Consider the following 14,445-nt stretch of genomic DNA (forward strand, 5'->3'; position numbering starts at 1 on the left):
ATGCACAAAGTAGATGTCCTAACCGACTTGCCAAAACTATAATTGGTTAACAAGAAATTTGTGGAGTGGTTGAAAAACGAATTTGATGACTCCAACCTAAGTGCATGTAAACTTCTGACTTAATCTAGATAGCTAGATTTGGCTGGACCTTGTCTTGGAACACTGTGTTTAGTGTATAAATAATAAATAGAACATGGGAGGATAGGGTTTCCTAAAACGAATAAACTAGGACATAACCATGGCCACAGTGGAACCCCATCACACATGTTCTCACTCTCATGTAGTACTGTACACAGAGGAACATATTGTACACACAGAAAATGGGAAATGTCATGGTTCACAAGGATCATTTATTCACGTTTAAATTCATTATAAATACTCCCTTTGTACAGATCTGTAACAAAATCCCTTGGATAGGGCAACAGATGGGCAACAGATGACACACATCTGTATAAAACGTGTTATTCTGGCAGAGGAAATGTCCTCCCTCACTGTGGCCTCAACAGATGTTTTGGCAGAGAACAGTTAAAGGACTTATTGGAAGCCCATGAATGACCATTGAATTAAATAGTGCAAGAGGGCATGTATCTGAACACATTCAGGCTTCACACATCAGAACACAGGCATTAGACAACTTTTTGAGTTGTTTATGATTATTAGACAGATATTGTGGTGATATCACGCTCACACAAATGTGACATATGTGTATAAGAAAATGACTTGACTGAAACTTTCATACATAGGACCTTGAATAGTCAAGTAGTCCTTTCCCATGTTTGCTTAAAGATGATAAAATGTAACATTTTATGATGTTAAATATGTTATAATATAGCTATAATGTCCAAATCCGGTATAATGGAAATATCAGGACTCTTTACCTCCAGGGTCTCATAACCAGACTAAGCCTGGGATTCAATTAAAGGCACATTGGACTCTAAGAGGGAAAGAGAGATACATGTTGAGCTTGTTTTCTGAGCAACAAAAATAGGGATATTAACATAATAAAATAATATAAATATACAAATACTACTGATGATATGAAATACCTGAACACGACCTCTCCTCTCCTAACAGGCTTCATTTTGGCTGCTCCCCTCTTGGAGAAGGCTGGCTGAGTGCTCCAGACAGGGCAGGTGTTGCCTCTTCTTCTTCTTTGGGAGCTTTTGTTGGGCCATGGCCAGGGAGTAGTACAGGCGGAAGTTATTGACTATGACTGGGACAGGCATTGCTATGGTCAGAATGCCTGCCAGAGCACATAGAGCTCCAATTACCATACCAGTATAGGTCATGGGGATAATGTCCCCATAACCAACGGTTGTCATGGTAAAAACCGCCCACCAGAAGCCCATGGGGATGTTACTGATATTATGTTCATCATGGTCAGCCTCTAGGTGTTCTGCGTAGTAGAGCAGGGTGCTGAAGATGAGGATTCCAATAGTGAGGGAGACAGCAAGGAGGCAGAACTCTTAAATGCTGGCCTTTAGTGTGTAGACTAACACACGTATGCCCACCATGTGGCGTGTCAGCTTAAAGACCCCCTGTCTCCAATTATTATTATTTAATTTGCATTTGTTTTAATTACTTGTGAAGTGAATTGTGTTGCTGCAAGGCAGCAATGAAATGTGGTATAAACATTTATTTAGAGTTGTATTTGTATTTATTTGTATTTATTAGGGAACCCCTAGGCAGCAGCTACTCTTCCTGGGGTCCAAACACATTAAGGCACTTACGTCACACATAAAACAAAAGATAAAACAGTACATCATCGAACATTTTTATACCACGACATATCTACAGTACAAAATGTATAGTACCACCATACAACAATATTGCAATGTACGTGCATGTGCTCGTGTGTGTGTGCGTGTGTCTGTGTGTCTCTTCACAGTCCCTTCTGTTCCACAAGGTGTATTTTTATCTTTAAAAAAAAAGTGATTCTACTGCTTGCATCAGTTACCTGATGTGAAATAGAGTTCCATGCACTCATGGTTCTATGTAGTACTGTGCGCCTCCCTTAGCCTGTTCTTGACTTGGGGATTGTGAAGAGACCTCTGGTGACATGTCTTGTGGGGTATGCAGTGGTGTCCGAGCTGTATGCTAGTAGTTTAAAAAGACACCTCTTTGCATTCAGCTTCTCAACACTTCTTATAAAACAAGTAGTGATGGAGTCAATCTCTCCTCCACTTTGAGCCATGAGAGATTTAAATGAGATTTACATTATTAATGTTAGCTCTCCGTGTACAATTAGGGGCCAGCCGTGCTGACCCGTTCTGAGCCAATTGTAATTTTCTGAGGTCCCTCTTTGTGACAGTTGACCACGGCTGAACAGTAGTCTAGGTGAGAAAAAACTAGAGCCTGTAGGACCTGCCATGTTGATAGTGTTGTTAAGAAGGCAGAGCAACGCTTTATTATGGACAGACTTCTCCCCATCGTAGCTACTGTTGTATCAATATGTTTTGACCATGACAGTTTGCAATCCAGAGTTACTCCAAGCAGTTTAGTCACCTCAGCTTGCTCAATTTCCACATTATTTATTACAAGATTTAGTTGAGGTTCAGGGTTTAGTGACTGATTTGTCCCAAATACAATACTTTGTGAAATATTTAGGACTAACGTATTCCTTGCCATCCATTCTAAAACTAACTGCAGCTCTGTGTTAAGTGTTGCAGTGATTTAACTTGCTGTAGCAGCTGACGTGTAGTGTTGAGTCATCCGCTTCCATTGAAGAAACACCCTCTGTGTTCTGTTAGACAGGCAACTCTTCATCCACAATATAGCAGGGGGTGTAAAGCCATAACACATATGTTTTTCCAGCAGCAGAGTATGATCAATAATGTCAAAAGCCTCACTGAAGTCTAACAGAACAGCTCCCACAATCTTTTTATGATCAATTTCTCTCAGCCAATCATTAGTCATTTGTGTTAAGTGCCATGCTTGTTTTTTCCAAAAGTTTACTTAGGGTTGGTAACAGGCTGATTGGTCAGCTATTTGAGCCAGATAAGAGGGCTTTTTATTCTTAGGTAGGGGAATGACCTCCAGGCCTGAGGGCACACACTTTCTAGTAGGCTTAGATTGAAAATATGGCAAATAGGAGTGGCAATATTGTCCACTATAATCCTCCATCCAAGTTGTCAGACCCCGGTGGCTTGTCATTGCTGATAGACAACAATACTTTTTTCAACTCTTCCACATTTGCTTTACAGAATTCAAAATTACAATGCTTGTCTTTCATAATTTGATCAGTTATACTGTTGATATCACATACATTATCAAGCATTGCACACATATTACCCAGATACTGACTGTTATCACTTGGTGATCTATAGAAGCTTCCCACAAGAATGGGCTTTAGGTGAGGAAGATGAACCTGTAGCCATATTACTTCGACAGTATTTATAATAATAATAATAATATATGCCATTTAGCAGACGCTTTTATCCAAAGCGACTTACAGTCATGTGTGCATACATTCTACGTATGGGTGGTCCCGGGGATCGAACCCACTACCCTGGCGTTACAAGCGCCATGCTGTACCAACTGAGCTACAGAAGGACCAATTAGCTTTACAAGAATCTGGTTCTGATTATAAACAGCAACTCCTCCACCATTGGCATTTCTGTCTTTTCTATAGATATTTTAACATGTTTTTGGTTTTCTATTATGATTATCTTGGGTATTTAAAAGTATTATGGAGCCTTTCCTGGACACCCCCCTTTTTTCCCTTGTTCCTCTTCCCTTTACCTATTTAGATTTATTTGCAGTATGGGTCCACTAGGCCTTAGTTATGGCGGTACCCTACAGTATGGGTCCACTACATTTACATTTAAGTCATTTAGCAGACGCTCTTATCAAGAGCGACTTACAAATTGGTGCATTCACCTTATGACATCCAGTAGAACAGTCACTTGACAATAGTGCATCTAAATCTTAAAGGGGGGGGGTGAGAAGGATTACTTATCCTATCCTAGGTATTCCTTAGAGGTGGGGTTTCAGGTGTCTCCGGAAGGTGGTGATTGACTCCGCTGTCCTGGCGTCGTGAGGGAGTTTGTTCCACCATTGGGGGGCCAGAGCAGCGAACAGTTTTGACTGGGCTGAGCGGGAACTGTACTTCCTCAGTGGTAGGGAGGCGAGCACTGAGGAAGTACAGTTTCCGCTCAGCCCAGTCAAAACTGTTCGCTGCTCTGGCCCCCCAATGGTGGAACAAACTCCCTCACGACGCCAGGACAGCGGAGTCAATCACCACCTTCCGGAGACACCTGAAACCCCACCTCTTTAAGGAATACCTAGGATAGGATAAGTAATCCTTCTCACTAGGCCTTAGGTATGGCGGTACCCTACAGTATGGGTCCACTAGGCCTTAGGTATGGCGGTACCCTACAGTATGGGTCCACTAGGCCTTAGGTATGGCGGTACCCTACAGTATGGGTCCACTAGGCCTTAGGTATGGCGGTACCCTACAGTATGGGTCCACTAGGCCTTAGGTATGGCGGTACCCTACCGGTTTTTGACAGCTACGCTACGACTTGGAACTAAGAAACCTGCTGCTAGTCTATATATTTTGTTTACAGTTTAAATTTGATCGCTTTGACTTTGTTCATCGATGGAATACAGCCTATGAAATTACCCTGTTTGTTTGTTTTTAGACTATTGGAGTTTTGGATTCCCTGTTCTGTGGTTGCTTGGAAGCGCGTCTGACTGCGGCATCACACACCTGCGGCCTCAAGGCAAGTTTAGAATTGGATTAAGAATTGCCTTCATACATGTGCACATCTTATCATGTTTATGTGTGTCTGTGTGTGTGTGTCTTTCCCCCCCGCTGTTCCATTTAAAGAAGAAAATCGGATTCTACTGCTTGCATCAGTTACCTGATGTGGTGCTCCAGTTTCAACTGTTCTGCCTTATTATTATTCGACCATGCTGGTCATTTATGAACATAAATAATACATATCTTGGCAACCATAGACGAGAATGGGTTGTCAAATAGAGCCCATATTTTTGGTTTCCACCTTTTGAAGCAGCTCTGAGAATTTGTTGTGTTGTCTTCAACATCGAATCGATCTGCAAACTCTTTATTGTGGCGCACATTTGAGTCAGATGGCCCAAACGCTGCAAGGGCCTCTTCAGCATCCCTATGTTGGCAGAATGTTATCCAGCAACAAGGTTCCACAGCTGCCTCGTCGACCTCCCAAAAAGCCACCTCCTCTTCAAAAAGGGGACCGCAGACATCTGTTGGTCAGTGAAGCTTGCCGGTTCTGTAATAATTCAGAACATTGGAGAAAACACCTGGATGTCTGTCAAATAATAATTCAGTGAGGTCATGGTCGGCAGTGTAGCCTGGTGGTTAGACCGTTAGTTAGCCCACCATTCCAGGGCCGTCATTGAAAATAAGAATTGGTTCTTAACTGACTTGCCTAGTAAAATAAAAGGTTTTTAAAACATGGTCCATCAGTTTAGCTAAACGGGTACCGGGGCAAGCTCTTGCGAGTGGCCATGGAAGTTTCATGACGCATGCCACCAACATTGATCACAACCTTTTTCCTGACATCCTGTTTTCCGTCCCAGTCTTCCCGTAGACATGTTTTGGATGAGGTCATGGCGTGGGTCAAAGTATGGCCCTGAGAGGACACACACATTGAGCAGATCAGGACTTGGAGTGGAGACAATAGCACGTCCAGGAATGTTGTTTAGTCTATGGTCCTCGTTTGCACCAAAAATGTTGAGAAGATTCAAAACGTTTTTTTTTTTTAGGCCCAGGGGTAAAGCAAAAACACATTGGGGCAGGCTATCCTCTCTCTCTTTTGGTAGTTCAGTTTGGGAAGAAATCATGAACCTTCCTTTTATTTATCAGTAGCCCACCCTGTAGGCAGGCCCCTGTCTGCATTCCAAAGTGCCACTCCTTCTGACAGTTAGGGGTACAGCCACATTTTTGCCTATTACCAAGTTTCTATTCAACTTGATTTGATTTCAAAATAAGTAGGACATCCAAACACAAATCTGTGGCAAAGAACAACCTTTGGAAGACAGTTTGAAGGAAATGTTTCCATCAGTGAACAACCCCTGTCACTTTCACCTTCATTGTAAGCATTAACAGTATATAATAATAGGAAAATTAATATTTAAATTAAAGTACAAATGTTTGAATTTTTTCAAGTTCCTTGATCTTTAACATTGACTAAACTTTAAATCTTTGAAAAGTGCAAGTGTAAAGCAGTAACTACTGGACTAATGACCCCATCCTCTCATGTCATCCTGCTGTATAAGGGACATGACACTGCCCTCTAGTGTGAAATAGTCAGAAAAAGTATGTCATAAAAGTTGTATAAAACAACACTTTAGCAATTAATTTACGTGATTTTATTTTTATAAAAATTGTATGAAAAATGTAAAAATGTTTCAGTAGATATTACAAATACGTCAATATTACAAATGTAAAGAGGGTACAAGCTGATTTTAGAGGTTTACAAGCTAATAAAACCAAGATATTATCCCCCAAAACCAGCATTCTAAAGCCTTTTAACTGTTATCCAGGATGTATACCATGTATATAGCTTTATTTTGAACTTCTATCCACAGTCTACATTTTCTAGTATATTATTTTCTATATAGGGTTGCAAAAATCTGGTAACTTTCCCAAGATTCCCAGAAATCCTGTTTGGAGGATTGTGGATTTCCTGCTTATTCCCTCCTGATTCTGGGAATTATCCAACCTGGATTTCTGGCAAACGTGGAATTTGGGGAAAGTTACCAGATTTTTGCAACCCGATCTCTATGTCCTAGTTTTACTCTCATGGTTAGAATCTTTCATGCCTCAGATTACATAGTGTGATGCAACTCTCCTCCCCAAGCCAGAACCCTGGGTAGAAGGGTTCAGTGAATGTGAACTTCTTGGTTCTGTAGAGTAACTCCATCTTATCTGAGACTTCATAAAATGTTATGGTGCCCTCCTTAAATTGCAGGTAAACCCCTAATCTGCACTGGCTGGGGGTTGCACAGAGTGCAACACCTTCACTGTTGTGGCACACAGAATAGCCTTTAGAACGGTCAAGGCTCCAGGATTGGTCACTGGCCCCAAAAGCGGATCTCTTAAGAGACTGATTTTCTGTCTATGCCCCAATAGGCCAGGGCAATCTCAGCCTTGTTCCCCACCACTTCCACCTCCCAGTAGCAGCGCTCAGCTTCAAGCCCCTTCTTGCACAGCACCTGGCGACGGTAGTTAAACCTCTCAGAGTGAGGTTGGACCGGTTCCTTCTGCTTTTTGGCATCCCACCTCACCATTCTGCCGTCCTCTGAGAGGGAGAGGTCCTTGTGGGCAGTGTTGGGGTCCAAGGTAAGCTCACAAGCATCTGAAGGATCAAAGACGATGGTAAAATGAAGTTCATGACCATGTTCATAGAAAGCAAGTATGAGGGTTAGCGCTCAGGCTAGAATGAAAAGCATACGTTTAGTCCTTGAAGGCATAAGGCCGAAACGTATGCTCTGTTTCTTAAAAAAATAAAAATATTAGCACCTTACACTTTCACTTTTTGTATTCTTTTGAACATGGTCTAAATTAATTATATTATTTTTGCATCTCGGTCTCCTTGGGATATTATTCCTCTCATGGTTTTGAGTGCGAGTACTTTTTGAACTCTACATGATCATGTTCAAACAGCATTATCACGAGATTGGTTCAGATCCATTTAAAAATAAATCTCTTTTTTACTATGTTTCTGTTGTAAAGGTTGAGTGAAGATTCGATGTGTTACACAAAGAACATAGGACTCACACTGTAGAAATTCTGTTCTGGTCGTAGGCTCTGGGGTCTGTGCAGCACTGATAACTGTGTAGGTCAGGAGAAAGGCTCAGTTGTGGTTAAAGTTCTTGTTAATTACAAACTCTCATTACTAGGGGTCAGGTAAAATGTGACTGATTTTCTGAAACACTTGGGATAACACATAAAAAGAAGGATAAGATTCACCTGGAAGCTGCTCAGGTATGACTCTATGGTCTGGAGACTGGGAACCTCCATTTCCAGCCACTGTTGAGACAGATCATAAAATCCTTTAGAAATGTATTGTATATTGGTCTGTCTGTCTGCCTATGTGTACGTCTGTCTGCGGTATACCTCCCTTCAACTGACCAGTTTGAGACACCGTACTGATTTCCTCCTCAGCAAAAGCCTCTAGTCGATTCCCAAACTCTGAGACAGCACTCCTTATGGCCTCAAAGGGGAGGTGTGGATCCGTCGAGACACTGGACAAGTCAGGGGGTTCTGGGAGGTTAGAGAGAGAGGGCAATCTCTTTTTTTCAAGATAGAGAGGGAGATAGAGAGAGACTTGAAAATGATAGTTATCATTATTAGTTGTGAAAATTCACCATGTCATCATGCACACACTTGTGAACCTCAGAACCAGATCCTACATCTATCTACTACAGCCTGTGATCAGTAGCAGTGTGTGGGTAAAAACACTGGGGAAGCCAAAACGAGCCATATTGCAACCTGTGTTGTGATAGTGTTGTTTGCTCTATAACTTATTAATTCATATGTCTTGCGACCGTGATATACTGTATAGGCCTAAAATGGCTCCAAAGTGGCTCAGCGATCTCAGGCACTGCATCTTATTGCTTGAGGCGTCACTACAGACACCCTGGTTCGAATTCAGGTTGTACCGCAACCGGCATTGATTGGGAGTCCCATAGGCCGGCGCACAATTGGCCCAGCGTCGTCCGGTTTTTGGCAGGTGTAGGGCGTCATTGTAAATAAGAATTTGTTCTTAACTGACTTGCCTAGTTAAATAAAGGTCATATATATATATAAAAGCAGAGACAATAAGAAGACACAGTAGCAGAATAAATTCAACCACACTTTTGTTTTATCACAAAATTGGAGAGCAACATCTGTCCAGTGACGTCCACAAAGCATATCGCATGTAAGAAAGTTACTTATATATAATAATAATATATGCCATTTAGCAGACGCTTTTATCCAAAGCGACTTACAGTCATGTGTGCATACATTCTACGTATGGGTGGTCCCGGGGATCGAACCCACTACCCTGGCGTTACAAGCGCCATGCTCTACCAACTGAGCTACAGAACCCCACTACTTGACCTACAGCATGGTCAAGCAAGTTAATGTTTCCGAAATTTTCGGACCACTAAATAACTATTGATTTAAAACCACAGAGTTACTGCAAGTCACACAGAAAACAGGAGCCTCCACTGTTCCAGCGCCATTTCAACATAATCAAATCAACTTTGCTTAGTCTAATACAGTGACAACTAAAATATCCAAAAATAATTTAGTCCAATCAAGCTACATATGATGTGCCTGTCCATGGTTCTTATTTCTGTGTGTGAAATGGCTCGGAAAACACACGTTTGTTATTTTTGTAGCTAAGTACAGTATAGGCGCAGTTACGTTCCATATGCGGACACACGCCGTTTCCTACTCACCACACTGATCAACTCGTTGTTAGCTGCCTAGCTAGCATCACTACCTACGTCGATGACTGAAGGCAAAGAAATCTCATATTCATTTACATTTACATTTAAGTCATTTAGCAGACGCTCTTATCCAGAGCGACTTACAAATTGGTGCATTCACCTTATGACATCCAGTGGAACAACCACTTTACAATAGTGCATCTAAATATTTTAAGGGGGGTGAGAAGGATTACTTTATCCTATCCTAGGTGTTCCTTAAAGAGGTGGGGTTTCAGGTGTCTCCGGAAGGTGGTGATTGACTCCGCTGTCCTGGCGTCGTGAGGGAGTTTGTTCCACCATTGGGGAGCCAGAGCAGCGAACAGTTTTGACTGAGCTGAGCGGGAACTGTACTTCCTCAGTGGTAGGGAGGCGAGCAGGCCAGAGGTGGATGAACGCAGTGCCCTTATTTGGGTGTAGGGCCTGATCAGAGCCTGGAGGTACTGAGGTGCCGTTCCCCTCACAGCTCCGTAGGCAAGCACCATGGTCTTGTAGCGGATGCGAGCTTCAACTGGAAGCCAGTGGAGAGAGCGGAGGAGCGGGGTGACGTGAGAGAACTTGGGAAGGTTGAACACTAGACGGGCTGCGGCGTTCTGGATGAGTTGTAGGGGTTTAATGGCACAGGCAGGGAGCCCAGCCAACAGCGAGTTGCAGTAATCCAGACGGGAGATGACAAGTGCCTGGATTAGGACCTGCGCCGCTTCCTGTGTGAGGCAGGGTCGTACTCTGCGGATGTTGTAGAGCATGAACCTACAGGAACGGGCCACCGCCTTGATGTTAGTTGAGAACGACAGTTTGTTGTCCAGGATCACGCCAAGGTTCTTAGCGCTCTGGGAGGAGGACACAATGGAGTTGTCAACCGTGATGGCGAGATCATGGAACGGGCAGTCCTTCCCCGGGAGGAAGAGCAGCTCCGTCTTGCCGAAGTTCAGCTTGAGGTGGTGATCCGTCATCCACACTGATATGTCTGCCAGACATGCAGAGATGAGATTCGCCACCTGGTCATCAGAAGGGGGAAAGGAGAAGATTAATTGTGTGTCGTCTGCATAGCAATGATAGGAGAGACCATGTGAGGTTATGACAGAGCCAAGTGACTTGGTGTATAGCGAGAATAGGAGAGGGCCTAGAACAGAGCCCTGGGGGACACCAGTGGTGAGAGCGCGTGGTGAGGAGACAGATTCTCGCCACGCCACCTGGTAGGAGCGACCTGTCAGGTAGGACGCAATCCAAGCGTGGGCCGCGCCGGAGATGCCCAACTCGGAGAGGGTGGAGAGGAGGATCTGATGGTTCACAGTATCGAAGGCAGCCGATAGGTCTAGAAGGATGAGAGCAGAGGAGAGAGAGTTAGCTTTAGCGGTGCGGAGCGCCTCCGTGATACAGAGAAGAGCAGTCTCAGTTGAATGACTAGTCTTGAAACCTGACTGATTTGGATCAAGAAGGTCATTCTGAGAGAGATAGCGGGAGAGCTGACCAAGGACGGCACGTTCAAGAGTTTTGGAGAGAAAAGAAAGAAGATATTCCATTGCTATGGCAGCGAACATTCCGCCACCAAATCCCATGGTTCTCACAGGGGACTGGAATACTAATTGGGACAACTTCAGGGATGAATTCGAGGACTATGCGCTGGCGACCGGTCTACATGAGAAACCCAACGAGGTACAAGCGGCAACTCTGAGGAGTATAATGGGCAGCGAATGCAGGCATATCTACCGGCACAATCTCACCCTCACAGCACGTCAACAGTGTGATGCAAAGGCTATATTGGATGCATTGGAGAATTACTTCAAACCCGCCAAAAACGTAATTTATGAGCGGTTCGTTTTCGGAAGCTGTAAATAGGAGGAGGGTGAGTCAGTACACAACTTTGTAACCCGTTTGAGAGAGAAATCCGCCACTTGTGAATACGGGGGATTGAAAGATTAATTGATTCGTGACAAAATAGTGCTGGGAATTGCAAATGAGGATACACGCCGGGTCTACTGAGAGAGAGAAACTTAACATTAGTAACTGCCATTGAAATGTGTCGCACTGCTGAAGTCACTGACATGAGAATGAAAACAATGGAAATCGAAACCCCACACTCCGACGTTGATACCGTTCACGCTGTTGCTAGGCAGACATTCAGACTAAACCAATCGAGGCAGAGCAATTCACCACGAACGGTGAACACAGAGAGCTTCGTAGCATGTAAATACTGTGGGAATACACACACACGTAGCAAAGAGCACTGCCCTGCCTACGGAAAACCATGCAGAGCTTGTGGAACAAATAATCATTTAGCAAAAGTGTGTCTCAAAAGCAAAAGAAGGGTGAGTGAGGGCAAGATTCACTGTGTTGATGATGTCATTCAATGTTCAGAGCTGAAAAGTGAAAGTGACATTTCCATGCATGAATCCATTGGGGCTGTACACTCGAGGGAAGAAATGGTTTGTGACACTACGATTACACAACAAGCAACAACAATGTCAACTTGATTCTGGTGCTACATGCAACGTAATGAGCTACAAAGACAAAATCAATGTCACCTTCGTGCAAGTAAAAAAAGCATGTTGACTCAACCTACTTGTAGAGAATAGCCAATGCCATCCTCCTCGCTTTCATGTTGATGAAACGGTCATTCTGGCATACAATAAATGCTTTTATTTTGTTGTCGTCCTAGGCTACCTGGCTAAAACGCTTGCTTGCTAGCCTAACTTCCATTCATGGGCAACGTTAGCTATAACCTTAGCCTTCCACATGAATCTACATATTGAACTTCCATCCTCTCAGGCCAGGGCCACAACATTAATTAATTAATGGTTGGATGGTATTATCATTGGCCAGTAAGGAGAATTAAGTAAAACTACAAGTCCAAATCCCTATCTCCATAAATGGCTAATTTAGGAAAGGGCCAATCAATTTTTGATCGCTAGCTAGGTTCCCTTGACACTTTTTTTTGTGTGTGCCACAGGACCATTCACAGTTGAGCTCAGTGCTGATTGGCTAGCGTCAGACAGCGTCAGATAGTAGGATCAGATAAAGACACAGAGGGGCGCTGTTTCGCTCGCTCGGATGCTTTCTCCTGTGAGATACATTCAGCCTCCGGCGAATTGAAGGAACGTTATGAAACACAGAGATGAAAGAAGATAATTTATGTTTTTTTATTGGTCAATTTCTTTTAGGAAGCCTGGCTTACCTTGGCATCCATGAATACACACCACTGCCTGTGATACAACTAACCATACCTGGAGGAAGTGGATATCATCATCTGTCAGAGAGCTGCCCCAGCTCAGCATCTCTCCTCTTCAGGGCAGCCATGTCTTTCTCCATGCTGCACAGGGAGCTCTCAGCCTGAGCCACTGCAGCTGTCTCGTGGGCCAAGATCAACTCACTGTGGAGTAGTGCTTCTGGAGGGAGTCGATCAGCCCAGAGAGGACGCCCTCGCAGTGCTCCTCAGCAGCCCTACCACCTTCCTGTTACACATACAGTCAGGGACAGACTTAGTGATTTACGTTTGTTTTTAATTTCAGGACGTTTTTAAATAGGTCATATAAAGTTAACACATTGGCATTACATATCGGACTCGAGGCATTCGTCAGAGCTTTTGGGAGTGTTTTTAATTTGCACCCTTATGTTGACATTATTCCAACACCTTTCAGTGCATTGAATGGATGTAGGTGGAGCAATGTCTGACGAAGGCCTTGTAGGCCGATACGTAAAGCTTAATAAAGAACAGTAACACTAGCAAGAGCAGCATGCAGAATTCTCATTTTTTTTTCTCTTGTTATTCAATTGTTACCATACACCTGCATCAAAAGACACTGTAGCTCAAATGTGCCTTTAGAATTTTGAAACACATTGGGCATTAAAATCTGTCAGTGTGGGACACCTGGGGCAGTACACACCCATGAGTTAGGAAGGAGACTGGCCTTGCTGCTATGTTACTATTATAGTTGAGTTTGTCCAGAGAGTATTGTAAATAACTATATTCACTTCCTTGTCTGATCTACTGTATACCCACCTTAACCCTCTTTATGTTCTCTCTTAGGTCCTTCTGCTCCTGTTCCCTCATTTTGATCCTCTGCTTGGATTCCTTCTTAATGTCCTGGAGCTGTTCCTGTGGAGGGCAAATTTGTCTGCAGATTAAATATTTACAAGGTCAAACCAATAATAACCTCATAAATCTTGGAATGCACACGGTAATGAAGTGTTATTTACGTACTTATTTGAATTGAATCACTAGGGATCAACTGAGAATTATACACATAACCTTTGGGATACTCGAAGCGCCAGATTTGAGATAAAGGTCCGTACCCGCTTCCTTTTCCGTCCCTCTTTCGCCAACAAATTGTTATGTGCTTTATGCTCAACCAGAGCGCATAGAGGGCAGATGCATTGATCATCATCACAGCAGTAAATCTCCAGCAGTCTGCCATGTATAGGACATACTCTGCTCTTCGGTACCTCTGAGACTCTAGTGGTTTTGGGTATCTTCGAGGGTCTGGCCCAACCCAGAGCATGACTGGGCGAAGGGCCTGCCTCCTGACAGTCTTCAACAGGTCTGCGCTTACCTCCAGCACCCACATTATTTCCACACTTGGACTTCTTCATTCCTTCCACCATTTCAGCCGGAACAATGTTCTTGATCAGGATAGGCCTCAGCTGAAAGGAGTCTTGGCATTCAGGGCAGCTGCAGAAACGATCACCCTTTTCTTCATTGTCCCAGAAGTCCTGGATACAGATCATGCAGAAACTGTGTCCACAGGGAATAGCAGCTGGATGACTGAGCACCTCCTGGCAGAGTGGACAGCTGAGGTGGTCCTTCCTGACAGATATGCGAGACGCAGACATATCTGAACTATAACATGTTGATCTTTCTTTTCTGCCAGGAGGAGAACAGTTTTGATTCTGTGAAAAGGCACGCCTTGTGGTTTCATGGTATGTTTGAGAGCTGAGAGGGAGTGGTAAGTCTGGACTGAAGCCAAAGGGTAGGATTTCAAAACC

At 43.6% G+C, this 14,445-nt stretch overlaps 2 pseudogenes; both read right to left on the reverse strand.

The window, feature by feature from the left end:
* Window positions 1-1,067: 1,067 nt before the first annotated feature.
* On the reverse strand, window positions 1,068-5,717 carry LOC124004171 (annotated as a pseudogene).
* A 622-nt stretch (window positions 5,718-6,339) lies between these two features.
* Window positions 6,340-14,368, reverse strand: LOC124004350 (annotated as a pseudogene).
* Between the last annotated feature and the right edge of the window lie 77 nt (window positions 14,369-14,445).

Source organism: Oncorhynchus gorbuscha, linkage group LG18 (assembly GCF_021184085.1).
Source record: "Oncorhynchus gorbuscha isolate QuinsamMale2020 ecotype Even-year linkage group LG18, OgorEven_v1.0, whole genome shotgun sequence".
Taxonomy (NCBI): domain Eukaryota; kingdom Metazoa; phylum Chordata; class Actinopteri; order Salmoniformes; family Salmonidae; genus Oncorhynchus; species Oncorhynchus gorbuscha.